The following is a 27,485-nucleotide window of genomic DNA, read 5'->3' on the forward strand; positions in this document are numbered from 1 at the left end:
AATGCTACTCCCACAATGTCTAGCATTTGCAAATGCGTAGGAAGCCAGTACTCTTCTTTGTTGTGGGTTATTGTTGGCCCCTCCTTCTGGTTGATTGAGATTTGATGGATCTCCTTCCATTTCTTGGAATTCCTCCTTAGATTCTTCCTCTCCAATAACGTTCTTCCCTCTTTCAGCTCTTCTTATTCTTCGAAGAGTTCTTTGGTCAATTTCAGAGAGAATAGGGGAAGCTCTTCCTGTACCTGACATACAAACGCACAACAAGAAACACACAGATCCAGAAAACCAGTGAAACTTCAATCTATTGCTAGAATGAAGTTTTAGTTAGTTTAAGCAAAAATTCAAACAGTTAGTGTGTTAGTTAAAAATAAAGAATAAGTGCTTGATCTAGATCTCCACTTCACTTAATCATTGTCAATCTATTTCAATCCCCGGCAACGGTGCCAAAAACTTGATGTGTGGAAAACGATCCAACACAAAACTCACCGGCAAGTGTATCGGGTCGCATCAAGTAATAAAACTCACGGGAGTGAGGTCGATCCCACAGGGATTGAGGGATTGAGCAATTTTAGTTCAGTGGTTGATTTAGTCAAGCGAATCAAGTATTGGTTGAGTGATTTTGTATCCAACAGTAAGTAAATGACAGAAAATGTAAAGGGGAAGGGTTGAATTGCAGAAATTAAAGAGAACTAAAATTAAAAGAGCTGAATCTTAAAGAACAAAAAATTAAATGGCTGAAACTTAAAGTGCAAGAAATGTAAATTGCAGTAACTTAAAGTGCAAGAAATATAAATTGCTTGAATGGAAAAAGGATTTGAGGACTGGGATTTCAGAATTCAAGCAAGGGAAATTAAATTGCAACAATTATCAAAGCAAGAGATGATTTGAATTCTGTTAAATCTCAAACAGAAAGGGAAATTAAATTGCAGCAGGGGTTCACAGAAGAACCAGAAGGAAAATGGGATCTCAGGACTCCAGAGACTAGATAGCAAAGTCTAGATCTTAATTGCCTTCCCAGATCCAAATTCACAAAGCAATTAATCAAGAAATTAAAGAAGAAGCAGCAAAGGAATTGGGATTCAACTCAATTATGCAGTAGAGAAATCTCAGAGATCTTAAATGGAGATTGAGACAGAAATTCCTCAATTCTTCACACCCAAGACTCAAACAAGAAAAGTAACAAGTGCTCAAGCAGGAACCAAGAAGAAGAGAGATCAATTCTCCTTCCCAATTCTCTCAGATCTCAGTTCAAAGCTTTCAAAGAAAAATGAAGTTTCAAAAAGTGAGAATTCAAAAATCAAAAGAAGGTGCTAATTACATCAAACTATCTCCTATTTATACACTTTCTATTATTGGATTTTGGAATTTGGATGGGCTTTTGATTTGGTGAAGAAATGAATTAAATTGGATTTTTAATCCAATTTTCAGCCCATGAGAAAGTAGCTTCCAGGAGGCTGCCCTGCCCTTGTGGAGGGCAGAGCAGGAAATGGTGCATGCGGCTTCATGGCGTGCGCTTGGTGCGTGTGATGCGTCAGGATGCTACCCTGCCCTTGTGGAGGGCAGGGCAGAGTTGCTATGGTGCGCCAAGTGCTGTCCGTGCGCGCTTGTTGCTGGCCGAAACTCCCTTGGTGCGCGTCAATTGTGCGTGCTGGTGATGAGCGGATAATTTGTACGCTTTTTGGCATTGTTTTTAGTATGTTTTTAGTATCTTTTAGTTAGTTTTTAGTATATTTTTATTAGTTTTTAATTAAAATTCACTTTTCTGGACTTTACTATGAGTTTGTGTGTTTTTCTGTGATTTCAGGTATTTTCTGGCTGAAATTGAGGGATCTGAGCAAAAATCTGATCCAGAGACTCAAAAGGACTGCAGATGCTGTTGGATTCTGACCTCCCTGCACTCGAAGTGGATTTTCTGGAGCTACAGAAGCCCAATTGGCGCGCTCTCAACGGCGTTGGAAAGTAGACATCCTGGGCTTTCCAGCAATATATGATAGTCCATACTTTGCCCAAGATTTGATGGCCCAAACAGGCATTCAAAGTCACCTCAAGAAATTCCAGCGTTAAACGCCGGAACTGGCACCTAAATGGGAGTTAAACGCCCAAACTGGCATAAAAGCTGGCGTTTAACTCCAAGGAGAGTCTCTACACGAAAATGCTTCATTGCTCAGCCCAAGCACACACCAAGTGGGCCCGGAAGTGGATTTTTATGTCATTTACTCATCTTTGTACACCTTAGGCTACTAGTTATCTATAAGTCGGACCTTTTACTATTGTATCTGGGGACTTTGGTAGCTATCTTCGTTTTATGCTATCTTAGATCATTGGGAGGCTGGCCATTCGGCCATGCCTAGACCTTATGCTTATGTATTTTCAACGGTGGAGTTTCTACACACCATAGATTAAGGTGTGGAGCTCTGCTGTACCTCGAGTATTAATGCAATTACTATTGTTCTTCTATTCAATTCCGCTTGTTCTTTGTCCAAGATATCACTTGTTCTTCAACTTGATGAATGTGATGATCCGTGACACTCATCATCATTCTCACTCATGAACAAGGTGACTGACAACCATTCTTGTTCTACAAGCAATCAAAGCTCCAGTGAATATCTCTTGGATTCCTGATTGCACGATGCATGGTTGATCGCCTGACAACCGAGTGCTCGCCTGACAAACGAGCCAACCATTCCGTGAGATCAGAGTCTTCGTGGTATAGGCGAGAACTGATGGCGGCATTCAAGAGAATCCGGAAGGTCTAACCTTGTCTGTGGTATTCTGAGTAGGATTCAATGATTGAATGACTGTGACGTGCTTCAAACTCCTGAGGCGGGGCGTTAGTGACAGACGCAAAAGAATCACTGGATTCTATTCCGGCCTGATTGAGAACCGACAGATGGATAGCCGTGCCGTGACAGGGTGCGTTGAACATTTCCAATGAGAGGATGGGAGGAAGCCACTGACAACGGTGAAACCCTTGCATAAGCTTGCCATGGAAAGGAGTAAGAAGGATTGGATGAAGACAGTAGGAAAGCAGAGAGACGGAAGGGAAGGCATCTTCATGCGCTTATCTGAAGTTCCTACCAATGAATTACATAAGTATCCCTATCTTTACCTTTTATGTTATTTTCGTTCATCACTATCATACATTTGAGTCTGCCTGACTAAGATTTACAAGATGACCATAGCTTGCTTCATAGCAACAATCTCCGTGGGATCGACCCTTACTCACGTAAGGTATTACTTGGACGACCCAGTGCACTTGCTGGTTAGTTGTGCGAAGTTGTGTAATGCCATGGGATTGAACACCAAGTTTTTGGAGTTCATGACCAGGGATTATGAGAGTTGTGAAAAGTATTGTTCACAATTTTGCGCACCAAGTTTTTGGCGCCGTTGCCGGGGATTGTTTGTGTATGGACAACTGACGGTTCATCTTGTTGCTTAGATTAGGTATTTTTTTTCGAAATTCTTGAAGATGAATTCTAGAGTTTCATGATGATTTGTTGAAATCTGGCTGGCTGAGAAGCCATGTCTAATTCCATTGGACCGAGGTTTCAACTTATCATCACAAGAGCTTGATGATTTTTATCAATCTTGCTTTTGGAGCAGTGATCTGCTAAGGCTTGGCTGGCCTTTGGCCATGTCTAGTGTTTTGGACCGAAGCTTTCTTTGAAAGCTTGGCTGGCTGTGAAGCCATGTCTAATTCCTGGACCGGAGTCTTAGACTAGCATTGCACTGATTCCTGGAATTCTCATTAAGAATTTTGATATCTTTTTCCACTTAATTTTCGAAAAACACAAAAAAATTACAAAATCATAAAATCCAAAAATTTCCTGTGTCTCATCTTAAGTTTGGTGTCAATTGCATGCATTCATTCATGTGTCTTAATGGTCTTCAAGTAATTCTTGATGATTTTCGTGTTCTAATCTTTGAATTCAATTGACTTGAGTGTTTTGTGTGTCTCATATGCATTCTCATTAGTGTCAGTAGTATACAAACTGCTAAGTTTGGTATCTTGCATGCATTGTTATTTGATTCTTGTTGCATTTTGATTATTAAAAACCCAAAAATATTTTTAATTTATGTCTTTTCAAGTCAATAATACAAAGAATTGAAGATTCAGAACATACTGCAGAGGAATTATACAGAAAAAGCTGGGCATTCAAAAATGCCCAGTGAAGAAGACAGACTGGCGTCTAAACGCCAGCCAGGGTACCTGGTTGGGCGTTTAACGCCCAAAAAGGGTGCATTTTGGGCGTTAAATGCCAGAATGTATACCATTCTGGGCGTTTAACGCCAGGATGGTGCTAGGGGGAAGATTTTGTTTTCAAATCAATTTTTTTTTCAAGTTTTCAAAGTTTTTCAAAATCAAATCTTTTTCAAATCATATCTTTTCAATCAAATGTTTTCAAAATCAATTTCTTTCCTTTTTCAAAGATACTTACTAACAATTAATGATTTGATTGAACATCTCAAATTTGTTGCCTTTTCTGTTGAGAAAGGTTTGATGTTTGAATCATATCTTTTCTTGTTAGGCAAGTCACTAATTTTCAAAATCAAATCTTTAAAAAAAAAAAGGTTGTTTTCAAAACATATCTTTTAAAATTGTTTTCAAATCAAACTTTTTTCAATTATATCTTTTTAACCTCATCTTTTTCAAAATAGTTTTCAATCAAATCTTTTTGATTTCTAATTCCAATTCCTTTTTCAAAAATCACTTGATTTCTTTCTTACTTTTATTTTTGAAAATCAATTAAGTGTTTTTCAAAATGTTTTCAAAATCTTTTTAATTGAATTTTCGAAAATCTTCTTCCTCTCCTCCCACATCCTTCTATTTATGGAGTACTACTCCTTCTTAATGCACAATTCGAACTCTATCTAATCAAGTTTGAATTCTTCTACCTTCTTTTCTTCTATTTTTCTTTTCCTCTGACACCTCAAGAAATCTCTATACTGTGACATAGAGGATTCCACATTTTCTTGTTCTCTTCTCTTTCATATGAGCAGGAGCAGAGACAAAGGCATTCTTGTTGAAGCTGACCCTGAACCTGAGAGGACCTTGAAGCGAAAGCTAAGAGAAGCTAAAGCACAACTCTCTTTAGAGGACCTGACCGAAGTCTTCAAAGAAGAAGAACACATGGCAGCCGAAAACAACAACAATGCCCACAATGCAAGGAAGGTGCTGGGTGGCTTTACTGCACCTACTCCCAACTTCTATGGGAGAAGCATCTCTATCCCTGCCATTGGAGCAAACAACTTTGAGCTTAAGCCTCAATTAGTTTCTCTAATGCAACAGAATTGCAAATTCCATGGACTTCCAATGGAAGATCCTCATCAGTTTTTAGCTGAGTTCTTGCAAATCTGTGACACAGTCAAGACTAATGGGGTTGACCCTGAGGTCTACAGACTGATGCTATTCCCTTTTGCTGTAAGAGACAGAGCTAGAATATAGTTGGACTCACAACCTAAAGATAGCCTGGACTCTTGGGAAAAGCTAGTCAATGCCTTCTTGGCAAAGTTCTTTCCACCTCAAAAATAGAGTAAGCTTAGAGTGGAAGTCCAAACCTTCAGACAGAAGGATGGAGAATCCCTCTATGAAGCTTGGGAAAGATACAAACAATTAATCAAAAAATGTCCCTCAGACATGCTTTCTGAATGGAGCATCATAGGTATTTTCTATGATGGTCTCTCTGAACTATCCAAGATGTCTTTGGATAGCTCTGCTGGAGGATCTCTTCATTTGAAGAAGACGCCTACAGAGGCTCAAGAGCTAATTGAAATGGTTGCAAATAACCAATTCATGTACACTTCTGAAAGAAATCCTGTGAACAATGGGACTAGTCAGAAGAAAGGAGTCCTTGAGATTGATACTCTGAATGCCATACTGGCTCAGAACAAGATATTGACTCAACAAGTCAATTTGATTTCTCAAAGTCTGTCTGGAATTCAAAATGCACCTGGCAGTACTAAGGAAGCTTCATCTGAGGAAGAAGCTTATGATCCTGAGAACCCTTCAATGGAAGAGGTGAATTACCTAGGAGAACCCTATGGAAACACCTACAATTCTTCATGGAGAAATCACCCAAATTTCTCATGGAAGAATCAAGAGAGACCTCAACAAGGTTTCAATAATAATGGTGGAAGAAACAAGCTTGGCAATAACAAGCCTTTTCCATCATCTTCTCAGCAACAGACAGAGAGTTCTAAGCAGAATACCTCTGACTTAGCAACAATGGTCTTTGATCTAATCAAAACCACTCAAAGTTTCATGAATGAAACAAGGTCCTCCATCAGAAATTTGGAAGGACAAGTGGGACAGCTGAGCAAGAAAATTACTGAACTCCCTCCTAGTACTCTCCCAAGTAATACAGAAGAAAACCCAAAAGGAGAGTGCAAAGCCATAACCATGGCCGAATATGGAGAGGAAAGAGAGGAGGTGGACGCCACTGAGGAAGACCTCAATGGGCGTGCACCAACCTCCTCTGAGTTCCCCAATGAGGAACCATGGGAATCTGAGGCTCAAAATGAGACCATAGAGATTCCATTGGACTTACTTCTGCCTTTCATGAGCTCTGATGAGTATTCCTCCTCTGAAGAGGATGAGTATGTCACTGAAGAACAAGTTGCTAAATATCTTGGAGCAATCATAAAGCTAAATGACAAGTTATTTGGAAATGAGACTTGGGAAGATGAATCTCCCTTGCTCACCAAAGAACTGGATGACTTGTCTAGGCAGAAATTACCTCAAAAGAGACAAGATCCTGGGAAGTTTTCCATACCTTGTACCATAGGCACCATGACCTTCAAGAAGGCCCTGTGTGACTTAGGGTCAAGTGTGAACCTCATGCCTCTCTCTGTAATGGAGAAGCTAGGGATCTTTGAGGTACAAGCTGCAAGAATCTCATTGGAGATGGCAGACAACTCAAGAAAACAAGCTCATGGACTTGTAGAGAATGTTTTGGTAAAAGTTGAAGACCATTACATCCCTACTGATTTCATAGTCCTAGAGACTGGGAAGTGCATGGATGAATTCATCATCCTTGGCAGACCCTTCCTAGCCACAGCAAAGGCTGTGATTGATGTTGATAGAGGTGAACTAATCATTCAAGTGAATGAAGAATCCTTTGTATTTAAGACTCAAGGATATCCCTCTGTCACCATGGAGATGAAGCTTGAAGAGCTTCCCTCAAATCAGAGACAAATAGAGCCCCCAAAGTCAAACTCTAAGTTTGGTGTTGGGAGGCCACAACCAAACTCTAAGTTTGGTGTTGAACCCCCACATTCAAACTCTAAGTTTGGTGTTGGGAGGTTCCCACATTGCTCTGATCATTTGTAAGGCTCAATGAGAGCCATCTGTCAAGCTACTGACATTAAAGAAGCGCTTGTTGGGAGGCAACCCAATGATTATATTTTATATATTTTCTTTTGTTATTTTATGTTTTTTGTAGGTTGATGATCATAAGAAGTCACAAAATCAATGAAAAAAAAGCAAAAACAAAATGAAAAACAGGAAGAAAAACAGCACACCCTGGAGGAAGATGTTGCTGGCGTTCAATCGCCAGTAAGCCTAGCAGTTGGGCGTTTAACGCCCAGTCTGGCACCATTCTGGGCGTTTAACGCCAGAAAGGGGCACCAGACTGGCGTTAAACGCCAGAAATGGGCATCAGCCCGGCGTTTAACGCCAGAAATGGCTCAAAACGTGATTTTGAGCAACATTTGGTGCAGGGATGACTTTTCCTTGACACCACAGGATCTGTGGACCCCACAGGACCCCCACCTACCCCACCACCACCCTCTCTCTTCTTCCCCCATTCACCAATCACCTCAATACCTCTTCCCCAAAAACCCCTCACCTATCAAATCCCATCCTTCTACCACTTCTCCCCCTCTTGGCCGAATTAACCACCATCTCCCTTCTCCCTCATTTCTTCTTCTCTACTCTCTTCTTTCTTCTTTTGCTCGAGGACGAGCAAACCTTTTAAGTTTGGTGTGGTAAAAGCGTTGCTTTTTCGTTTTCCATAACATTTATGGCATCCAAGGCTAGAGAAACCTCTAGAAAGAGGAAAGGGAAGGCAAAGCTTCCACCTCCGAGTCATGGGAGATGGATAGATTCATCAAGGGTGCATCAAGACCACTTCTATGAAGTTGTGGCCTTAAGAAGGTGATCCCCGAGGTCCCCTTTTCACTCAAAAAGGGTGAATATCCGGAGATCCGCCATGAGATCCGAAGAAGAGGTTGGAAAGTACTTACCACCCCATTCAACAAGTCGGAATCTTGATGGTTCAAGAGTTCTATGCCAACGCATGGATCACAAAGAACCATGATCAAAGTATGAACCCGGATCCAAAGAATTATCTTACTATGGTTCGGGGGAAATACTTGGATTTTAGTACGGAAAGTGTAAGGTTGGCGTTCAACTTGCCTATGATGCAAGGAGATGAACATCCTTACACAAGAAGGGTCAACTTTGATCAAAGGTTGGACCAAGTCCTCACAGTTATATGTGAAGAGGGCGCACAATGGAAGAGAGATTCAAGAGGCAAGCCGGTTCAATTGAGAAGGCAGGACCTCAAGCCCATGGCTAGAGGATGGTTAGAGTTCATTCAACGCTCAATCATTCCCACTAGCAACCGGTCCGAAGTTACTCTAGACCGAGCCATCATGATTCATAGCATCATGATTGGAGAAGAAGTGGAAGTTCATGAGGTTACAGCCCAAGAACTCTATAAAGTGGCGGACAAGTCTTCCACCTTGGCAAGGTTAGCCTTTCCTCATCTCATTTGTCACCTCTGTTATTCAGTTGGAGTTGACATAGAAGGAGATACCCCCATTGATGAGGACAAGCCCATCACCAAGAAAAGGATGGAGCACACAAGAGACCCCTCTCATCAAGAGATCCCTGAGATGCCTCAAGGGATGCACTTTCCTCCACAAGACTATTGGGAGCAAGTAAACACCTCCCTAGGAGAACTAAGTTCCAACATGGGACAACTAAGGGTGGAGCACCAAGAACACTCCATTCTCCTCCATGAAATTAGAGAAGATCAAAGAATCATGAGAGAGGAGCAACAAAGACAAGGAAGAGACATTGAGGAGCTCAAGCACTCCATAGGATCTTCAAGAGGAAGAAAGAGCCGCCATCACTAAGGTGGACCCGTTCTTTAATTTCCTTGTTCTTTATTCTTCTATTTTTCAAATTTTAGTGCTTATGTTTGTCTATATTTGTGTCTTATGATCATTAGTGTCTTAGTGTCTATGCCTTAAAGTTATGAATGTCCTATGAATCCATCACCTTTCTTGAATAAAAACGTGCTTAAGTGAAAAGGAAAGAATTGCATGAATTCTAAATTTTATAATAGTTTAATTATTTTGATGTGGTGGCATTACTTCTGTTCTCTGAATGTATGCTTAAACAGTGCATATGTCTTTTGAATTTGTGGTTCATGAATGTTAAAATTGTTGCTCTTGAAAGAATGATGAAAAAGGAGACATGTTACTGAGGATCTGAAAAATCATAAAAATGATTTTGAAGCAAGAAAAGCAGTGAATACAAAAAAAAAGGGAAAAAAAAAGAAGGAGAAAAACGAAAAAAAAAATAGAAAGAAAAAAAAAAGAGAGAGAAAGAATAAAGTTGTGATCCAAGGCAATAAGAGTGTGCTTAAGAACCCTGGACACCTCTAATTGGGGACTTTAGCAAAGCTGAGTCACAATCTGAAAAGGTTCACCCAATTATGTGTCTGTGGCATGTATGTATCCGGTGGTAATACTGGAAGACAGAGTGCTTTGGGCCACGGCCAAGACTCAATAAGTAGCTGTGTTCAAGAATCATCATACTTAACTAGGAGAATCAATAACACTATCTGGATTCTAAGTTCCTAAAGAAGCCAATCATTCTGAATTTCAAAGGATAGAGTGAGATGCCAAAACTATTCAGAGGCAAAAAGCTAAAAGCCCCGCTCATCTAATTAATACTGATCTTCATAGATGTTTTTGGAGTTCATTGCATATTCTCTTCTTTTTATCTTATTTGATTTTCAGTTGCTTGGGGACAAGCAACAATTTAAGTTTGGTGTGTGATGAGCGGATAATTTGTACGCTTTTTGGCATTGTTTTTAGTATGTTTTAGTATCTTTTAGTTAGTTTTTAGTATATTTTTATTAGTTTTTAATTAAAATTCACTTTTCTGGACTTTACTATGAGTTTGTGTATTTTTCTGTGATTTCAGGTATTTTCTGGCTGAAATTGAGGGATCTGAGCAAAAATCTGATCCAGAGACTCAAAAGGACTGCAGATGCTGTTGGATTCTGACCTCCCTGCACTCGAAGTGGATTTTCTGGAGCTACAAAAGCCCAATTGGCGCGCTCTCAACGGCGTTGGAAAGTACACATCCTGGGCTTTCCAGCAATATGTGATAGTCCATGCTTTGCCCAAGATTTGATGGCCCAAACCGGCGTTCAAAGTCACCTCAAGAAATTCCAGCGTTAAACGCCGGAACTGGCACCTAAATGGGAGTTAAACGCCCAAACTGGCATAAAAGCTGGCGTTTAACTCCAAGGAGAGTCTCTACACGAAAATGCTTCATTGCTCAGCCCAAGCACACACCAAGTGGGCCCGGAAGTGGATTTTTATGTCATTTACTCATCTTTGTACACCTTAGGCTACTAGTTATCTATAAGTAGGACCTTTTACTATTGTATCTGGGGACTTTGGTAGCTATCTTCGTTTTATGCTATCTTAGATCATTGGGAGGCTGGCCATTCGGCCATGCCTAGACCTTATGCTTATGTATTTTCAACGGTGGAGTTTCTACACACCATAGATTAAGGTGTGGAGCTCTGCTGTACCTCGAGTATTAATGCAATTACTATTGTTCTTCTATTCAATTCCGCTTGTTCTTTGTCCAAGATATCACTTGTTCTTCAACTTGATGAATGTGATGATCCGTGACACTCATCATCATTCTCACTCATGAACAAGGTGACTGACAACCATTCTTGTTCTACAAGCAATCAAAGCTCCAGTGAATATCTCTTGGATTCCTGATTGCACGATGCATGGTTGATCGCCTGACAACCGAGTGCTCGCCTGACAAACGAGCCAACCATTCCGTGAGATCAGAGTCTTCGTGGTATAGGCGAGAACTGATGGCGGCATTCAAGAGAATCCGGAAGGTCTAACCTTGTCTGTGGTATTCTGAGTAGGATTCAATGATTGAATGACTGTGACGTGCTTCAAACTCCTGAGGGCGGGGCGTTAGTGACAGACGCAAAAGAATCACTGGATTCTATTCCGGCCTGATTGAGAACCGACAGATGGATAGCCGTGCCGTGACAGGGTGCGTTGAACATTTCCAATGAGAGGATGGGAGGTAGCCACTGACAACGGTGAAACCCTTGCATAAGCTTGCCATGGAAAGGAGTAAGAAGGATTGGATGAAGACAGTAGGAAAGCAGAGAGACGGAAGGGAAGGCATCTTCATGCGCTTATCTGAAGTTCCTACCAATGAATTACATAAGTATCCCTATCTTTACCTTTTATGTTATTTTCGTTCATCACTATCATACATTTGAGTCTGCCTGACTAAGATTTACAAGATGACCATAGCTTGCTTCATAGCAACAATCTCCGTGGGATCGACCCTTACTCACGTAAGGTATTACTTGGACGACCCAGTGCACTTGCTGGTTAGTTGTGCGAAGTTGTGTAATGCCATGGGATTGAACACCAAGTTTTTGGAGTTCATGACCAGGGATTATGAGAGTTGTGAAAAGTATTGTTCACAATTTCGCGCACCAGCTGGCCGTGCCAATTTTTGTGCCATGCACCAAAAAATGCTGCCCTGCCCTTGTGGAGGGTAGGGCAATGTGCCAATGGTGAAGTCCCACGTTCGAAACTCGGTGGAGGCACAAGCTGCTCCTTTTTCCTTGGTTTTCTTGGTACCAAAGTAACGCCTAGTTCCTTGCTTCCTCATGGTGCTGTGTTCGATTCTTAGAGATTGAAAGCAAGCCAATTTTTGCTTGTTTTCCTTGTGTTTGAGCGCTACTTCTTTCCTTCTTGCTCTTGGGTTCGAAACCCATAGGAAGCACTAGGAAGCAATTTCCTTTGAATTATTTTCCATGAAAGCCCGATATTGCTCTTGAGGAGGGCAGGGCAGAGTTTTTGCTTCCTTTAGTCCTTGGCATCAAATTGTGCTCCGCTCTTATTGTGGACAGGGCAGTGATGCTTTTCAAGGCTTGGTTCATTATGCTGCTCTCCTGGAGGGCAGTGTGCTCTTGTGGAGGGCAGTGTTTTCTTCCTCCTTCTATGTTGCACCACACTTCTCATCTCTTGGTCACACTTCTTAAGCCACGTTTTTCTTCTTTTCTTCCTTTCTTCACCTACAAGAAACCAAAACAACCAATCAAAGTATCTCTAAACTCATAAGGTTTATAATTCATTAAAAATCAATTAATTTTAGCTCAAACCTCATGATTTAGCATCGATTTAATGGTGGTTGTTTGATTTAAAGAAGTTATGCATTTTCATTCCAAATTACTTAATTAGGATGCAAGAAAGTGCATAAAGACTAGTAAAACAAGTGAAATTAGCTTGAAAAATGGGTATATGATGACCTGTCATCAATACTCCCCATGCCTTGCTATATTTCCATTGATGAACTGATCACATGGAATTGCGACCATGTCTTTCATTCACTATTTCTTTTGCTTGGCATGATTATCACTCGTACCGCCCTCCTTTTTGCTCCACCCCTTTGACTTCATGTGCCTTTCTCTTCTCTCTTTTTCAGGTTGGCCACCAAAATGGGTAAAGAGAAAGCTTCTACAACGAGCAATAGCTGAGGAATCACAACACCCGCCCACCTGTACTTCTCAGCATGCACTGAGGACGGTGCAATCTTTAAGTGTGGGGAGGTCAATACCGATCTCCACGGGTTAGTTAGCCCCTTCTCAACACCAATTTTTGTTTTTCATTATTGCATTTGCATGCTTGTTTCTTTTTGTGCATATTTTACCACTTGGTTAAAGTAATATTTTCTTTTTCAAGAAATTTTTATAGTATTTCACTAATTTGAATAAAACTTTTTGAAAAACTTGTATGAAAGAAATATTATTTTGGAACATGGTTTAAAGCTCGAACACACAAAACCAGTGAGATCTTGAGCCTATTTGATTGGTTGCATTTTATCAACCAAATATTTTATTTTTGGTGTGTGTCCTTCTCTCTAAAATTGTGATCTTTGTCTTGCTTAATTCTATATTTCCATTGTTTAATGTATGCATACACTTATATGATTGAGGCCTTGTTTTACTGAGCTTACATACTCATATGGCCTTAACCTTTTCATTATCTATTGCAAACCAATTTTGAGCCTATTTTACCCCTTCTGTTCTTTATTTTAGCACATCATTAACTCTAAGCGAAAAACAATAATGTCCTTAATTTGAATCCTTAGTTAGCTTAGACTAGTGAGAATGCTTATGAATTAAGTGTGGGAAGAGTGGGTTTGGAAACATCTGGTTTGAGAATTGAGTATGTTAGAATTTTCTGAAAATGTGAAAGAAATGTTTAGGACATGTTCATGCATTCAATAAATTAATCATATGCATTGAGAAAAAAAATATATATATATATAAAAAGAGAGAGAGAGCAAAATAAGTGAAAGGGGACAAAATGCCCCAAAGTAAGTGGTGAAAGCAATGCATATGAGTTGTACTTGAAATTAGAATGTATGAATATGTGAAAAACATAGTTAATGGACAGTTAGGTTTGTATTATGATTACATGGATTGTTTAAGTTAGGTGGGAAATTTTAAGTTAATTAAGGATTCAGATTTTAGTCCACTTGGCCAAATACAATCCTACCTTGACCCTAACCCCATTACAACCCTTAAAAGACCTCTTGATATGTGTATTTATGCATTAGATTTATGTTGATTGTTAGATGAAGAGCAAGCCTTAGAAAGCAAGGTTAGTAGAGAATTGAGAGAATCGAACCTAAAACACTTGAGTGATTAGAGTGATATACACTACTAAGTGAGGGTTCGATGCTCGATTCTTTGTTCCCGGCTTTCATGAGCTATTTTCTTCTACAAGTCTATTTGTACTTCATTTTTATGATTTGAATTAGTGAAATCCAGTTCATATTTATTCTTGGGGATTTATTTGCTTTTAACCAAGTAAGTAGAAATATTTTTCATTTAGTTGCATTCATAGGTTGCATCTCATACATCCTATCATTCCTCTTCATCTTTATAGTTTCTCTTGAGCTTAGCATGAGGACATGCTAGTGTTTAAGTGTGGGGAGGTTGATAAACCCATATTTCATGAGTTCTTTTGTGCTTAATTTGAGTGATTTATATAATCCTTCACCTACTTATTCACATTAATTGCATGGTTTTACTTTCCCTTCCTTATTATGTCATATTGTGAAAAACATGTTTCCTAAGCTTTGAAAATTAATTATTTTAATTACCTTTATTTCCATTCGATGCCGTGATTAGTGTGTTGAGTAGTTTCAGATTTTCTAAGGCAGAATGACTTAAAGGATGAAAAAGGAAACATACTAAAAGGAAAGGAGAAAGCAAAAGAGCTTTAAGGAAACTGGTATCCACGCAATCGCATGGACGACGCGACCGCGTGCCAAGCACGAATCAGCAGCAACGCGGCCGCATGACTGACGCGACCGCGTGCCTTAAGCAGAACGCACATGACGCGGTCGCATGACTGACGCGACCGCGTGGCAAGGAAAAGCTCCGAATGATGCGACCGCGTGACCCACGTGGACGCGTGACAGAGGCCACGCACCAGAAATTGCAGAAAACGCTCATAACGAGTTCTGAGACTCTTTTTGGCCCAAATCCAAGTCCAGAAGGCATAGACCAGAGGCTATAAAGTGGGAGAATGCATCCATTCATAATCATGCATTCATAATTTACTTTTCATGTTTGAGATGTAGTTTTTAGAGAGAGAGAGATTCTCTCCTCTCTCTCTTTAGGATTAGGATTTAGGATTTAGGATTTCTTCTTGTTTTAAGAGTAACTCTGGATCCCAGGATCAATGTTCTTTTACTTTATATTTATTTCCTATTTTCAGATACTTCATTGCTTGTATTAGATATGTTGTCTAATTGGCTTATGAAATTTTCCATGTTAAGATTTGAATATTTTATTTAATGATATTTGAAGCATTTCAGTTTATGATTGTTCCTTTTTATTATTCCCAATCTGAGGATATTATTATTCTAGTAAATTTAGTTTTTCCCCTTTTTGGCTTTGGTTAAATAATTGGTAACTCTTGATTTATCAAACTCATTGTTGATTGGAAATTGGAATTAATTCATCCACTTAACTTACCTTCATAGTTAGAGGTTAACAAAGTGGGAGAAGAATCCAATTCTCATCACAATTGATAAGGATAACTGGGATAGGACCTCCAGTTCTTTATACCTTGCCAAGAGTTTATTTTACAGTTATTTATTTATTTTTATTGCTTTGAAAATATGCTTGTGCCCATTGCCTAAATTCTCAAAACCCCCAATTTACAATCTCCATAGCCAATAATAAGAACATACCTCCCTGCAATTTCTTGAGAAGACGACCCGAGGTTCAATACTCGGTTATCAATTTTAAAAAGGGGTTTGTTATTTGTGACAACCAAAACATTTGTACGAAGGGATTTTTGTCGGTTTAGAGACTATATCTACAACACGACTATTTTTATGACATTCTTTACTGGCAAAAATCCCAACGTCACACTCTTCCCTTGGATTTCAAACTATGTTACTGGAAAAGCCATTTGTGGGTCTCTCAGCGATTTTCTTAGCCAGTTGACCAATTTGAACTTCTAAATTTTGGATGGAGGCTTTAGTTTTATGCATGAAATTTTGAGTGGTTTGGACAAAAGTGGAGGTGTATTGGGAGAGTTTTTCTCGGGCAATTTCAACAGGGGAAGGTTTTTGAGAAATTTGGGATGGTTGTGAGGATTGGTAATAAGGGTTGAAGTTATTTTGGTGAGGGTTATTGTTGAAGTTGTTTTGTCTCTGTCCTTGATTACCCCATTCAAAGTTGGCATGATTTCTCCACCCTGGATAGTAAATTTTAAAGAAAGGATCATTTTGAGGTGGCGTTAAAGAGTTTTCCATGTAATTCTTTTGTTCAGAAGATTAGCCAAAATCATAACCTTCACCTTGAGTGATTTCTCCACCCATGTCATAGGAGATATCTTGTGTGTTCACTACTGAGACTTGCATATTTTCTAGAAGAGTATCCAGTGCATCCAACTCCATCACTCCAAGGTGGAGGAATATAGACACTGATTGTTGGCTACTATCTCTATTAACTCCAAGGCTTCATCAGTGGTCTTCTTCATATGTAGAGATCCTCCAACTGAGTTATCCAAAGAGTGCCTTAAAGTCAAGGTAATCCCATCATAGAAGATTCGGAGTTGTACCCAGTTTGAGAACATATCCAGAGGACACTTTCTCAGCATCTACTTGTACCTTTTCCAAGCTTCATAAAGAGACTCTCAAACAAATTGTCTAAAGGTCTGAATGTCCATTCTCAGCTTTGTCAACCTTTGAGGTGGGAAGAATTTGGTTAAGAACTTGTTGACCAAATCATTCTAGGTTGCTATACTTTTCTTGGGTTGTGTTTCAAGCCATTGCTTGGCCCGGTCCCTCACAGCAAATGGAAACAACAACAACCAATAAATATCAATAGGGACTTTATTAGTCTTTACTGCATCACAGATTTGCAGGAAACTAGTGATAAACAAATTGGAGTCTTCTTGAGGACTCACATTAAACTGACAGTTTTGTTGCACAAACACGATAAGTTGAGGTTTCAACTCAAAGTTGTTGACTTTCACAGTAAGTGTGACAATGCTACTTCCACAACTCCTAGAATTGGGAGTAGTGAAAGACCCAATAGTCCTCCTAAGTTGGGGGACATTAAGATTGTTGTTGACATTGTCTGCCATGTTGCTCCCTAATTCTTCTTCAATATCCTCTTCAATATCTTCTTCAATTCTCTAGTCCCTAGCTTTCATTCTTTATCGCCAAAGAGTCCTTTCAATTTCAGGGTCGTATAGAAGAGGTTCTTCTTCTTGATTGTCTTGCATACACACACAATCAACAAAAGGAAAAATTGGAATTCCCTACGTCACAGTAAAGAAAATTCCCAGTGAGGTAAATAGCTAAAAATAAATAAAAAGAAAGAAACAAGTCTAATCTAGGTAATCAATTAAAGGGTAGTTGTTAATCACAGTTAATCTCCAGCAATGGTGCCAAAAATTTGATGCGGATTTTATAAAACCACAAACGATGGCAAGTGCATCGAGTCGTACCAAGTAATACCACGGGAGTGGGTTATCATTCCCACGAGGATTAATGAACTAAGCAAGTAATAATCAGTTGATTATTCTAATCAGACAATTAGAAAATAGAGTTTCAAGGTTGATTTGCATAAAAACAAGGAATAAAACAAAAGTAAGTCATAAATAATTCAGTAAGCAATATGATTCAAAAGAGTTAAGGTTTCAAAGATATTAAGGCTTTCGGAAATGCTTTTCACTCTCCAACTTGACACTACAACATTTTGGGTTTATGGCCACGGTTTTTTTGGTCACGGTATGGTCACGGTTTTTTACCATGACAAAAAAAAAGCTATGGTAACGATTTTTTTAAAAAAGGTGGCCTAAAAGGGTCTATGGTCACGGTTTTGGGGGGTGACCTAAAGGAGTCTATGGTCACGATTTTTTATAGTGACAAAAAATGGTCCATGGTCACGGTTTTTCAAAAAAGGTGACCTAAAAGGGTTTATGGTCACGGTTTTTTGTGGTGACCTAAAGAGGTCTATGGTCACGGTTTTTTGGAGTGACCTAAAAAGGTCTATGGTCACGATTTTGGGGGTGACCTAAAGGGGTCTATGGTCACGGTTTTTCACAGTGACCAAAAAGGGTCTATGATCACGATTTTTCAAAAATGGGTGACCTAAAAGGGTCTATGATCACAATTTTTTGTGGTGATCTAAAGAGGTTTATGGTCACGGTTTTGGGAGTGACCTAAAGGGGTCTATGTTCACAGTTTTTTACAGTGACAAAAAAGGGTCTATGGTCACGATTTTTCAAAAAAGGGTGACCTAAAAGGGTCTATGGTCATGGTTTTAGTGGGTGACTTAAAGGAGTCTATGGTCACGGTTTTGTGGGTGGCGTAAAAGGGTCTGTGGTCATGATCTTAGGGGTGACCTAAAGGGGTCTATGGTCACAAATTTTTATAATGACCAAAAGGGGTCTATGGTCACGGTTTTTAAAAAAGGGTGACCTAAATGGTTCTATGGCCACGGTTTTTGGGAGTGGCCTAAAGGGGTCTATGGTCATAGTTTTGGGAGGTGGCCAAAAAAGGTCTATGGTCACGTTTTTTCGAAACGGTGACCTAAAAGGGTCTATGGTTATGGTTTTGGTGAGCGACCTAAAGGTATCTATGGTCACGGTTTTGGGGGTGACCTAAAAAAATCTATGGTCACGGTTTTCTGAAAAAGGGTGACCATAGAGTATCTATAGTCACGGTTATTGGGGTGGCCTAAAGTAGCCTATGGTCACGGATTTTTAAATTTTTTTTAATTTATCCCCAGTTTTTCATTTTTTTATCATCCCTCCCCAAAACAAAAACATTATCGTTTTCCCTCCCTCCCAAAATCCCCCCGTCCCTCCCAAAATCCTCATTAGTCCCTCGTAACTTAGAAAAAAAAGAAAAAGAAGAAGAAATCCCTAGCTAGCCATCAAAAGCCCTGTGTGTGTTGGTGCGCCGTTTCGTTCTTCTTCTTCTTCTACCTCCTCCGGAGCTTAACTCAGTCTCTCTCCACTGGGCCGTTTCCCTTCCTCCCAACCTCCATCATCGCCGAAGGCAAAAATCCAACCATCACGGACCTCAACCTAGTCTCTCTATTTACTGTGTATCTCAACTCTGTCTCTTTTCACTGTGTGAGCCGTGGGTCGTCGTTGCTTCTTTGCCTCCACGCCAAACTTGCTGTTGCTTCCCTGTTTCGCATCATGTGTCAGCGTCACTGCTTCGCGTCGTGTCTCTACCTCACCGCGAGCTCCCTGTCAATACGAGCTCACCCTGTGTACTCTTTTCAAGTTCAGCAAAAGCAATAGGATTTGGGTTCTCATCTAAATATATTTTCAAGTTCAGCAATAGGCTATGTCTAACCTAATGTTTATAAAATATATGTGGTTTTAATACTTTTGATGCTATTAAGTGGTAAGCATATTGGATTGGCAGAAATGGAACCATGTTTCATTGGCCTAAGTTTGCACAGATTATTTTCTAGTTGTATAGTTTTAATCAGTTGTACACACATGTAGAAGTTTAATTTGCATGTATCCACTTGTTGTATTTAAGCAGGAGAAAGCTTGAAGGAAGCTGCATGTGAGAAGAGAATATGGGAGGAGATTGGTATTGAAGTGAGAGAAGTTATATATCATAGCTTTCAGCCATGGCCTGGTAAAATATATTCCACATACCTTAGTTTAACTTTATGCTCTCATTTTAGTATTTCTCTGTATTTGCCACATGACAATAATCAAGTAATGGTTATTAGGATATAAATTAACAATATTAGGTTATACTATATCAGAACAAGTAGCATATATTATATATGTGGGGTATGCTACTCAGCAACGCATACATATAAATAAAGAGTTCCCAAAAAAAAAGTTCAACACAGAATTTAAGACAAATTAACTTTAATATTGATGATGAGTGTACTAGAAGTTTGTTACTTTTTTGTTTAATTGGTACGATGAATCTTCCCTTTAATAATTTTATTTATAATTACTACTAAAAAATTATATACCGCACATTTTTAGCATTTATTTAAGGATAGAGCATTATTGTGATCCATCTAAAAGAACTGTAAATCATATATAGTACCTATGTTGCTATTATAGTTATAACAACTACTAAACAAAAAAGAAGGCATGCTGAACAATAAATAAATAAATAAATCATAATGTGATCTTATACACCAAATGCAATGTAAAAATGTTAGAAAACGCAAGGCTTTTTGAAAATTTGATGCCAGGGAGGATGTCCAGCATATTTTCTATAAACTGCATGCTTATTCTTTATTTAATTGAAGGTATTAAATCCTAGTTTCTGAGAATTTGTTTAATTTAGTCATTCGCATAATTTAAACCCAAAACTTTGTTTAAAGTGAGATGAAATAAAATGGGTAGTAATTTTTAGCTTGTCAATAAGGCTCAAATTTTATATTAGTATGTACTCAGGTATCCATAAATGTATCAAGTTCAGGGGTTTGAAAGTAGAATTAAATAGACAGACTTTTATTATTACATATTTTAGTTAGTATTATTTTTTATTTTAAAATATTATTAAATGTATCAAGTTCAAGGGCTACTTTACTTCTACGTCACTAACTTTCAGTTAGTTTTTTCATTTTTCTTTCATGAAAATAGCTACTATTTCCATTTTAAGTATATTTATCAATGTTGTATGACTTCAGAAAAAGTAGGACTTATAGCCTGACTTCCTAATTTGAATCATATGACAAGTATATATAGGACAAAATTCATGTTTAAATTCTTATTCATTACTTTCTCTCCAAGTATTACTAGCTCTTGAATTTTTTTCAAGAAAATAGTTCTACACTTTGTAATAAGGGTGCATATGGATTTCAGGTGGGGAAGAGAAATGTGAAGACCAAGTTAACAGCAACTGCTAAATTTTTAGCTGCATAGGCAATGGAGCTTGATAAAGCAGTTTTGACTTCATTTTTTTATTTTAGGTTATGTATTTAACCTTGATGGATCACAGAGTTATTGAATGTTCTTTAGCTTCTCTTGAAAAGAGACTTTACTCGGTATTACATGTAATTGGATAAATTACACTCTATTTTGATTTGTGTTGTTTAGACTAAAAATTAAACATATCTAACTTATAATGAAACTTTTATGATTTACATTTTTTGTTCTTAGATTTATTTTGTGATTATCATCATTTTGGGATGTAATTATGCTTTAAAAAAATTAAAGCTCATAAAACAAAACAGGCTATGATCACCATTTTAAAATAGGGTGACCATAGATAACCTATGGTCACGGCCAAAACCGTGACCATAGATAAGGCTATGGTCACGGTTTTAAGGAGGGGTGACCATAGAGGCTATGGTCACGATTTTAAGGAGGGGTGACTATAGGATCTATGGTCATGGCTAAAATCGTGATCATAGATAAGGCTATGGTCATAGTTTTGAGGAGGGGTAACCATAGAAGCTATGGTCACGGCCAAAACCGTGACCATAGATAAGGCTATGGTCACGATTTTAAGGAGGGGTGACCATAGAGGCTATGGTCACAACCAAAACCGTGACCATAGATATGGCTATGGTCACGGTTTTAAGGATGGGTGACCATAGGCTCTATGGTCACGGCCAAAATCGTGACCATAGATAAGGCTATGGTCATGGTTTTGAGAAGTGGTGACCATAGATAAGACTATGGTCACGATTTTAAGGAGGGGTGACCATAGAAGCTATGGTCACGGTCAAAATTGTGACTATAGATATGGCTATGGTCACGGTTTTAAGGAGGGGTGACCATAGGATCTATGGTCACAGTTTTGAGGAGGGGTGACCATAGAAGCTATGGTCACAGCCAAAACCGTAACCATAGATATGGCTATGGTCACGGTTTTTATGCGTGACCATAGATTGCCCTATGGTCACAGTTAAAAACCGTGGCGTAAAGTGTCAGAATTTGAAAATTGTAACCGTGACCTTAGAAACCGTGACCATAGGTAAAAAAACCGTGACCATAGACCTATGGCCACGACGGAATAGGCCATGGTAAAAAACCGTGACCATAGGTCCAAAACCGTAACCATAGGTCCAAAATCGTAACTATAGATCTATGGTCACCTTTTTCAGTAGCTATGGTCACGATTTTTTACCGTGACCATAGGCCTTTTTTTTTTTGAAGTGTGATTATGCAAAGATGTATCTATGGCAAATCATAAATAGTCAAACTTTAATTCCTTGCTAATTCAATTTCTCTAATCCCAATAAATTATTATTTCCTTGATTAATTGATTGTGATAAGAGGTTAAGCACACTCATTAATTTAAAAACCATACAATTCTCAAGAACTAAACTTGGTTGATTCGGTGTCTGACGTTAGGATTTTTGCTAGTAAAAAATTTTGTAAAAATATAGTCGCGTTGTGAGTATAGATTCTAAACCAACAGAAAATCCCTTCGTACAAACGTTTTGGTTGTCACAAGTAACAAACCCCTTTAAAATTGATAATCGAGTATTTAAACCTCGGGTCGTCTTCTCAAGGAATTGCAAGGAGGTATGCTCTTATTATTGGTTATAAGTCTTGTAAATTGGAGGTTTTGAAAGTGAGGAAGGAGTATGTTGAATGACAAGTAAAATAAATAAATAACTGTAAAATAAACTCTTGGCAAGATATGAGAAATTGGAAGTCCTATCCTAGTTATCCTTATCAGAGTGATGAGAATTGGGTTTTAATCCCACTTAGTTATCCTTTACTAAAGAAAAGGAAAGTCAAGTGGACTAATTAGTTTGATCCTCAAGTCCTAGTCAATCCCTGTGGGAAGACTAGCTTTAGAGCGATCTAGATCAATTAGGATCCGCCAATTTCAACCACTGCTGAGTTTGACAACGCAAGAGTTACCAATTAATCAACCAAAGCCAAAAGGGAATAAAATCTACTTGAATGAAAATAATTTGGATAGAGCCCAAGCATCAATAACATATAAGTCTGAAATACCTCAATTTATATTAAATAAAGATGTCAATTCTAACATGGACACTATTCATAAGCCAATTGGGCAACATAAATCAAACACAAATAAAAGTATCGGAGTAAATAAAAGTAGAAGAGAAACATAAATTATTGAACCTGATACGATGAAGTAATCCTAATGACTAAAGAAAACATAATCCTAAAACCTAAGAGAGAGGAGAGAACCTCTCTCACTAAAAACTACATCTAAACTATGAAAAGTGCCTAATGAGTTCTCTCCAATTCTCCGCTTCATTCCTCCACTTTGTAGCCTTTGGTCTGTATTCTCTGGGCTTGGATCTGGGCCAAAAAGAGCCCAAAAATTGCTGAAAATGAGATCTGCAAATTCTGCAGATCGCGCACGTCACGCGTCCGGGTGGGTCACGCGGTCGCGTCGTCTGGAGTGTTGCTCTTCCACGCGGTCGCGTCAGTCATGCGCCCGCGTCAGTTGTATTTCGCAAGTCACGCGTTCGCCTCATCCATGCGCTCGCGTCGATTCCTTTTTGTGCGAACCACGCGTTCGCGTCGTCCATGCGGACGCGTCACTGCCAGTTTCTTCAAAAACTCCATTTTATGCTTTCCTTCTATTTTTGTATGTCTCCTTTCCATCCTTTAAATCATTCCTGCCTTAGAAGATCTGAAAATACTTAACACACAAATCACGGCATCGAATGGCAATACAATGTAATTAAAATTAATATTTTTAATTTTTAGGAAACATGTTTTTCACATACATCACATAATAAGGAAGGAAAAGTAAAACCATGCAATTTCACATGCATAAGTGGGTGAAGGATTGAATAAATCACTTAAATTCAGCACAAAATATATCATAAAATATGGGTTTATCAACCTCCCTACACTTAAACAATAGCATGTCCTCATGCTAAATCCAAGATAAAGTGGTGGAATCTCATGCAATGCAATCTACTCTAAATGCAACTACCTAAATAAATCATGCAAATCTAGTTATTATTCACCTATATATAAAGCTTTACATGTAGTTAAATTAAGTCACATTCTCAAGGGATCATATGCGCATAGCCAACCTTAGATAATGTTAAAGCAATTTTACAATTGAGATGGGTAAATAAAATATTTTTCAAACTTGCAAGACAATTAACAATAGAAATAGAGATATATGGTGATGAGCTATTGAACCCTCACTGGATTTTGTGTTTACTCTCTAGTCACTCAGTGTTTATTAGGTTAATCACTTTAATCTTCTTTTTATCCTTGCTTCCTATAACTTTGTTCTTCACCTAACCAATCAATAATCATAGAATACAGACATACAAGATCATGAGGTCTTTTTTTTTTAAGTCTGTAATCGGGCCAAGGTAGAGGTAAGGGTGTATGTATAAGGCTAAGTAAGCTAATAAGTGAATCCTTGATTAGTCTAAGATCTCACCTAACATATACGTACTTTATACAATTTATAATACTTTACCTAGCTACCCAAATTTTTCTCACTTTTGTATTGCATGCTCATGTATCAAACTTATTTTTGGATTTTGTCCCATGTGCAAAAATTTTTTTTTATTTTTTTTTATTTTACATTTGGGGTAATATATATTTTTTTGTATCCCCTTATTTAATTACTTAATAATTTTTTTAATGCACATGGTAATTCAATTATTTTGATTTCACATGAGCATGCTTTCCAAATTTTTACATGACTTGTTTAATTTAATTTCCTACTTTTCTGTCATCCCATGTTTCTGTAAAATTCCCCACACTTAAATTTTACACAATATCTATCTTAAGCTAACCAAGGATTCAACTTGGGATTTTTATTTTGTTTTTCTGCTTAAGGCTAGTAATGTGGTTATAAAGAAGAAGGGGATTAAAAGGCTCAAGGGGGACTAACAAGGATGGCATAAAAGGTAGGCTTATTTGGGATAAGTGAGTTAAAAATTCAAACATGGCCTCAATCCTATCTTAGTATGTATCTATATTCTATATTGGACATATAGATTAAAGCAAAGTAAAGAACATCAGAATAAAAAGAAGGGCGAAGCATACAGGAATGAAATTTATGGTTTGAGTGTAACCATACAATTAAGCTCAAAACCCATAGGCTGTGTGTTCTCAAACTCATAAATCATATATCAATTAAGTATGTCATGCAAGTAGAAATTAAGAGTTTCCATTATTCTCAATGTAAAATATATTGGATGGCTTTAAACTTTTAGTGTTCCTCCTTGATGAAATGTTGTTACTAACTAACATGTAATGCTATATATACAGGGTGTGTGGATTGATTCTGTTAAAGTCTCTAGCTTACTTCCTTTTTATTTTCAATCAAATCAACCATCATATGCTAAAAAGGGTAAACTATACTAATTAATCCACTTAATAAATAACTAGTAAACTAAGGTGCAAATCAAGCTAAAATATCCAAGATGTATACATATAGCTCAAAGTGCATAATGCAAAAAGTACAATAAAAAAAGCAAAAAGAGAAAAATGTGCAAAAATACAGAAAATGGACAAAATAAGAAGAGAGTTTGTAGTAGTTCACCAAAATAAATAGATGCCAGAGATGGCAACCTTCCAACACTTAAATAATAGCATCGTCCTTGATTCTCAGTCAAGCAGGGTGTGACGAAGGGTCATCTCCGGAAGGATGGGCTGCTGGTGTCTCGATGGTAGGCTGAGGGTCTGTGGTCGCTATGAGGATCGGAGGAGTGGTCTGCTGAATTAGGGGTTCTGTCCGTAGAGGAACCTCCGGATCTATGGTCTGTAGCTGGTGGTGCTCCTCATGATGTGGTGCAGTATGGTCGAGACCTCCCTGCTCAGCCTGGGTAGGTGCCTCCTCCTCGTGATCGCTCCTCTCTTCCTCAGATGTGTCGGAGGGCGTGTCGGGCTCAGAGGGAATGTCACCACCAGAGCGGATCATCAGCTTGAGGTGCTCATAGCGTCGCTTATGGCGACGCTCAAACCTCTCAAAAAATTTGCCTGGTGCGACGGTCAGATCTCTCAAACTGCTGCTGGTGATGGCGTTCCATCTGATCAGGCGATCAAAGAGTCGGTGCACCAGACGGTAGACGGGCTCAGGAGCAGGTGGGGGTGCAGTGGGTGGTGCTGGGCTAATGGAAGCAGAAGGGATAGCTGAAGAGGTGGCTGCCTCAGTAGTGTTAGTGAAAAATGGAGGGCGGTAGCCGAAAGCCAGGAACTTCCGACTGTGAGGGATGATCTTTCGACACTTTGCTACGGGGGGCTTTTCATTAACAGCATCCCAAGGGATCTTAGCTCGGCGACCCAACTGAGTAATCAGGTAAGGAAAAGAGAGGGTGCCTCTAACATGGACCCTGGCCATGTAATGCTAGATGAAGCGAGGTAGATAAAGGTCCTTACCTGTCATCACACACCAGATGAGGGTAATCATAGCAGCTGGCACCTCCGTCTCATGAGTGCTCGGCATCACATAGTTGCTTAGAATCTGTTGCCATAGTCGAGCCTCATCATTCAGGTATATAAGCCGGATCCCCTTTGGTACCAATGTGCTTGTTCCCATGACCCAAGGAACAGTAGGATCAAGAGTGATGTCCTTCTTTACTGCATCCCAATCAAACCTCATGAATCTCATATCTTCCTCAGCTTTTTGGTAACCACCTGGCTGATCTGATTTAGGTGGAAGATGGAGGATTTCTTCGATTGCTTTCTCGGTAACCAGAATCTGTTTGCCTCTGAGTTGTACTGCATCCAAGGAAGTGAGAAAGTAGTTACAGTAGAATTCTCTAACCCAAGATGAGTTGACCTCAGTTAGGTTCCTCTCCAGGAAGAACCAGCCTCTCTGTTTGATCTGATCTGAGGTGTACTGCTGAAGTTCTTCTGGAATTTTGAGGGTCCTTTCCAAGTGTAGGTTCCTGGCGGTGGCAAAGGTTGGGTATTTCAGCTCACAGTATTTGTTTGCAAATTTTACCGGGTCAGCTGAAGGTACTAACTGATTAGCCTTTTCCTGCGGGATAAAGTTCTTCTCCCGCCAGGAATCATCATGTAAGATGCCAAGGATGGAACCAGAGGATTCACCTCTTTTCCATTTGCCAGTTGTTGCTTTGCCCTTACCCCTGCCTTGAGAATCAGACATCCTGAAAAAAATAGAATTTTTCAAGATATAATTGAGGAATAAAAGAAGAAAAACAAGTAGGCAAATAACAAGATAAGTATGAAGTGGCAAAGGAGCAGTAGAAAAATGAAATGAGTTAAGTAAATGTATATTTTGGGTTGTGTTGGAGTTGAAAAGCGGAGATGAGAAATCACATTCCAAAATGTGTTAGAAGTGAAAAGCTTGTTAAATAGAAAAAACAATAATCATGCCGTGAGTGAAATTAATTTAAAGAAATAGGAAAAAGGTAAAGTGGGAAGTTAGAAAGTTAAAAATGGGTAAAATTGAAAAAAAAAAGCTTAGAAAGCGAAAATCAGTGAGTTAGTAAAAAGGAAGTCAGAGTAAGTGGCATGATGATTGGTTTCTAAGTAACAAGAATTTCACAGATTTAAGCAACAGTTAACTCATATTCAAGCAGGGATAACAGGGTATTGATGATGATTCATATATATATAGAAGGAGTAAAAAGCAGAATCAAATCATCAATAATGCGATTTATTATCCAGGAAATCAAAAGGGATAAAAATGCTGGCCCGTGCATTCAAGAATGGGTTTG

General features: G+C 38.7%; 1 non-coding gene across 1 annotated transcript; it reads right to left on the minus strand.

Annotated features, from left to right (window-relative positions):
* Positions 1 to 5,536: 5,536 nt before the first annotated feature.
* On the minus strand, positions 5,537 to 5,644 carry LOC130956465 (small nucleolar RNA R71). Its single transcript, XR_009077129.1, has one exon. It is a non-coding gene; the product is annotated as a small nucleolar RNA R71 (small nucleolar RNA).
* Between the last annotated feature and the right edge of the window lie 21,841 nt (positions 5,645 to 27,485).

Source organism: Arachis stenosperma, chromosome 1 (genome assembly GCF_014773155.1).
Source record: "Arachis stenosperma cultivar V10309 chromosome 1, arast.V10309.gnm1.PFL2, whole genome shotgun sequence".
In the NCBI taxonomy this organism is placed as follows: Eukaryota; Viridiplantae; Streptophyta; class Magnoliopsida; order Fabales; family Fabaceae; genus Arachis; species Arachis stenosperma.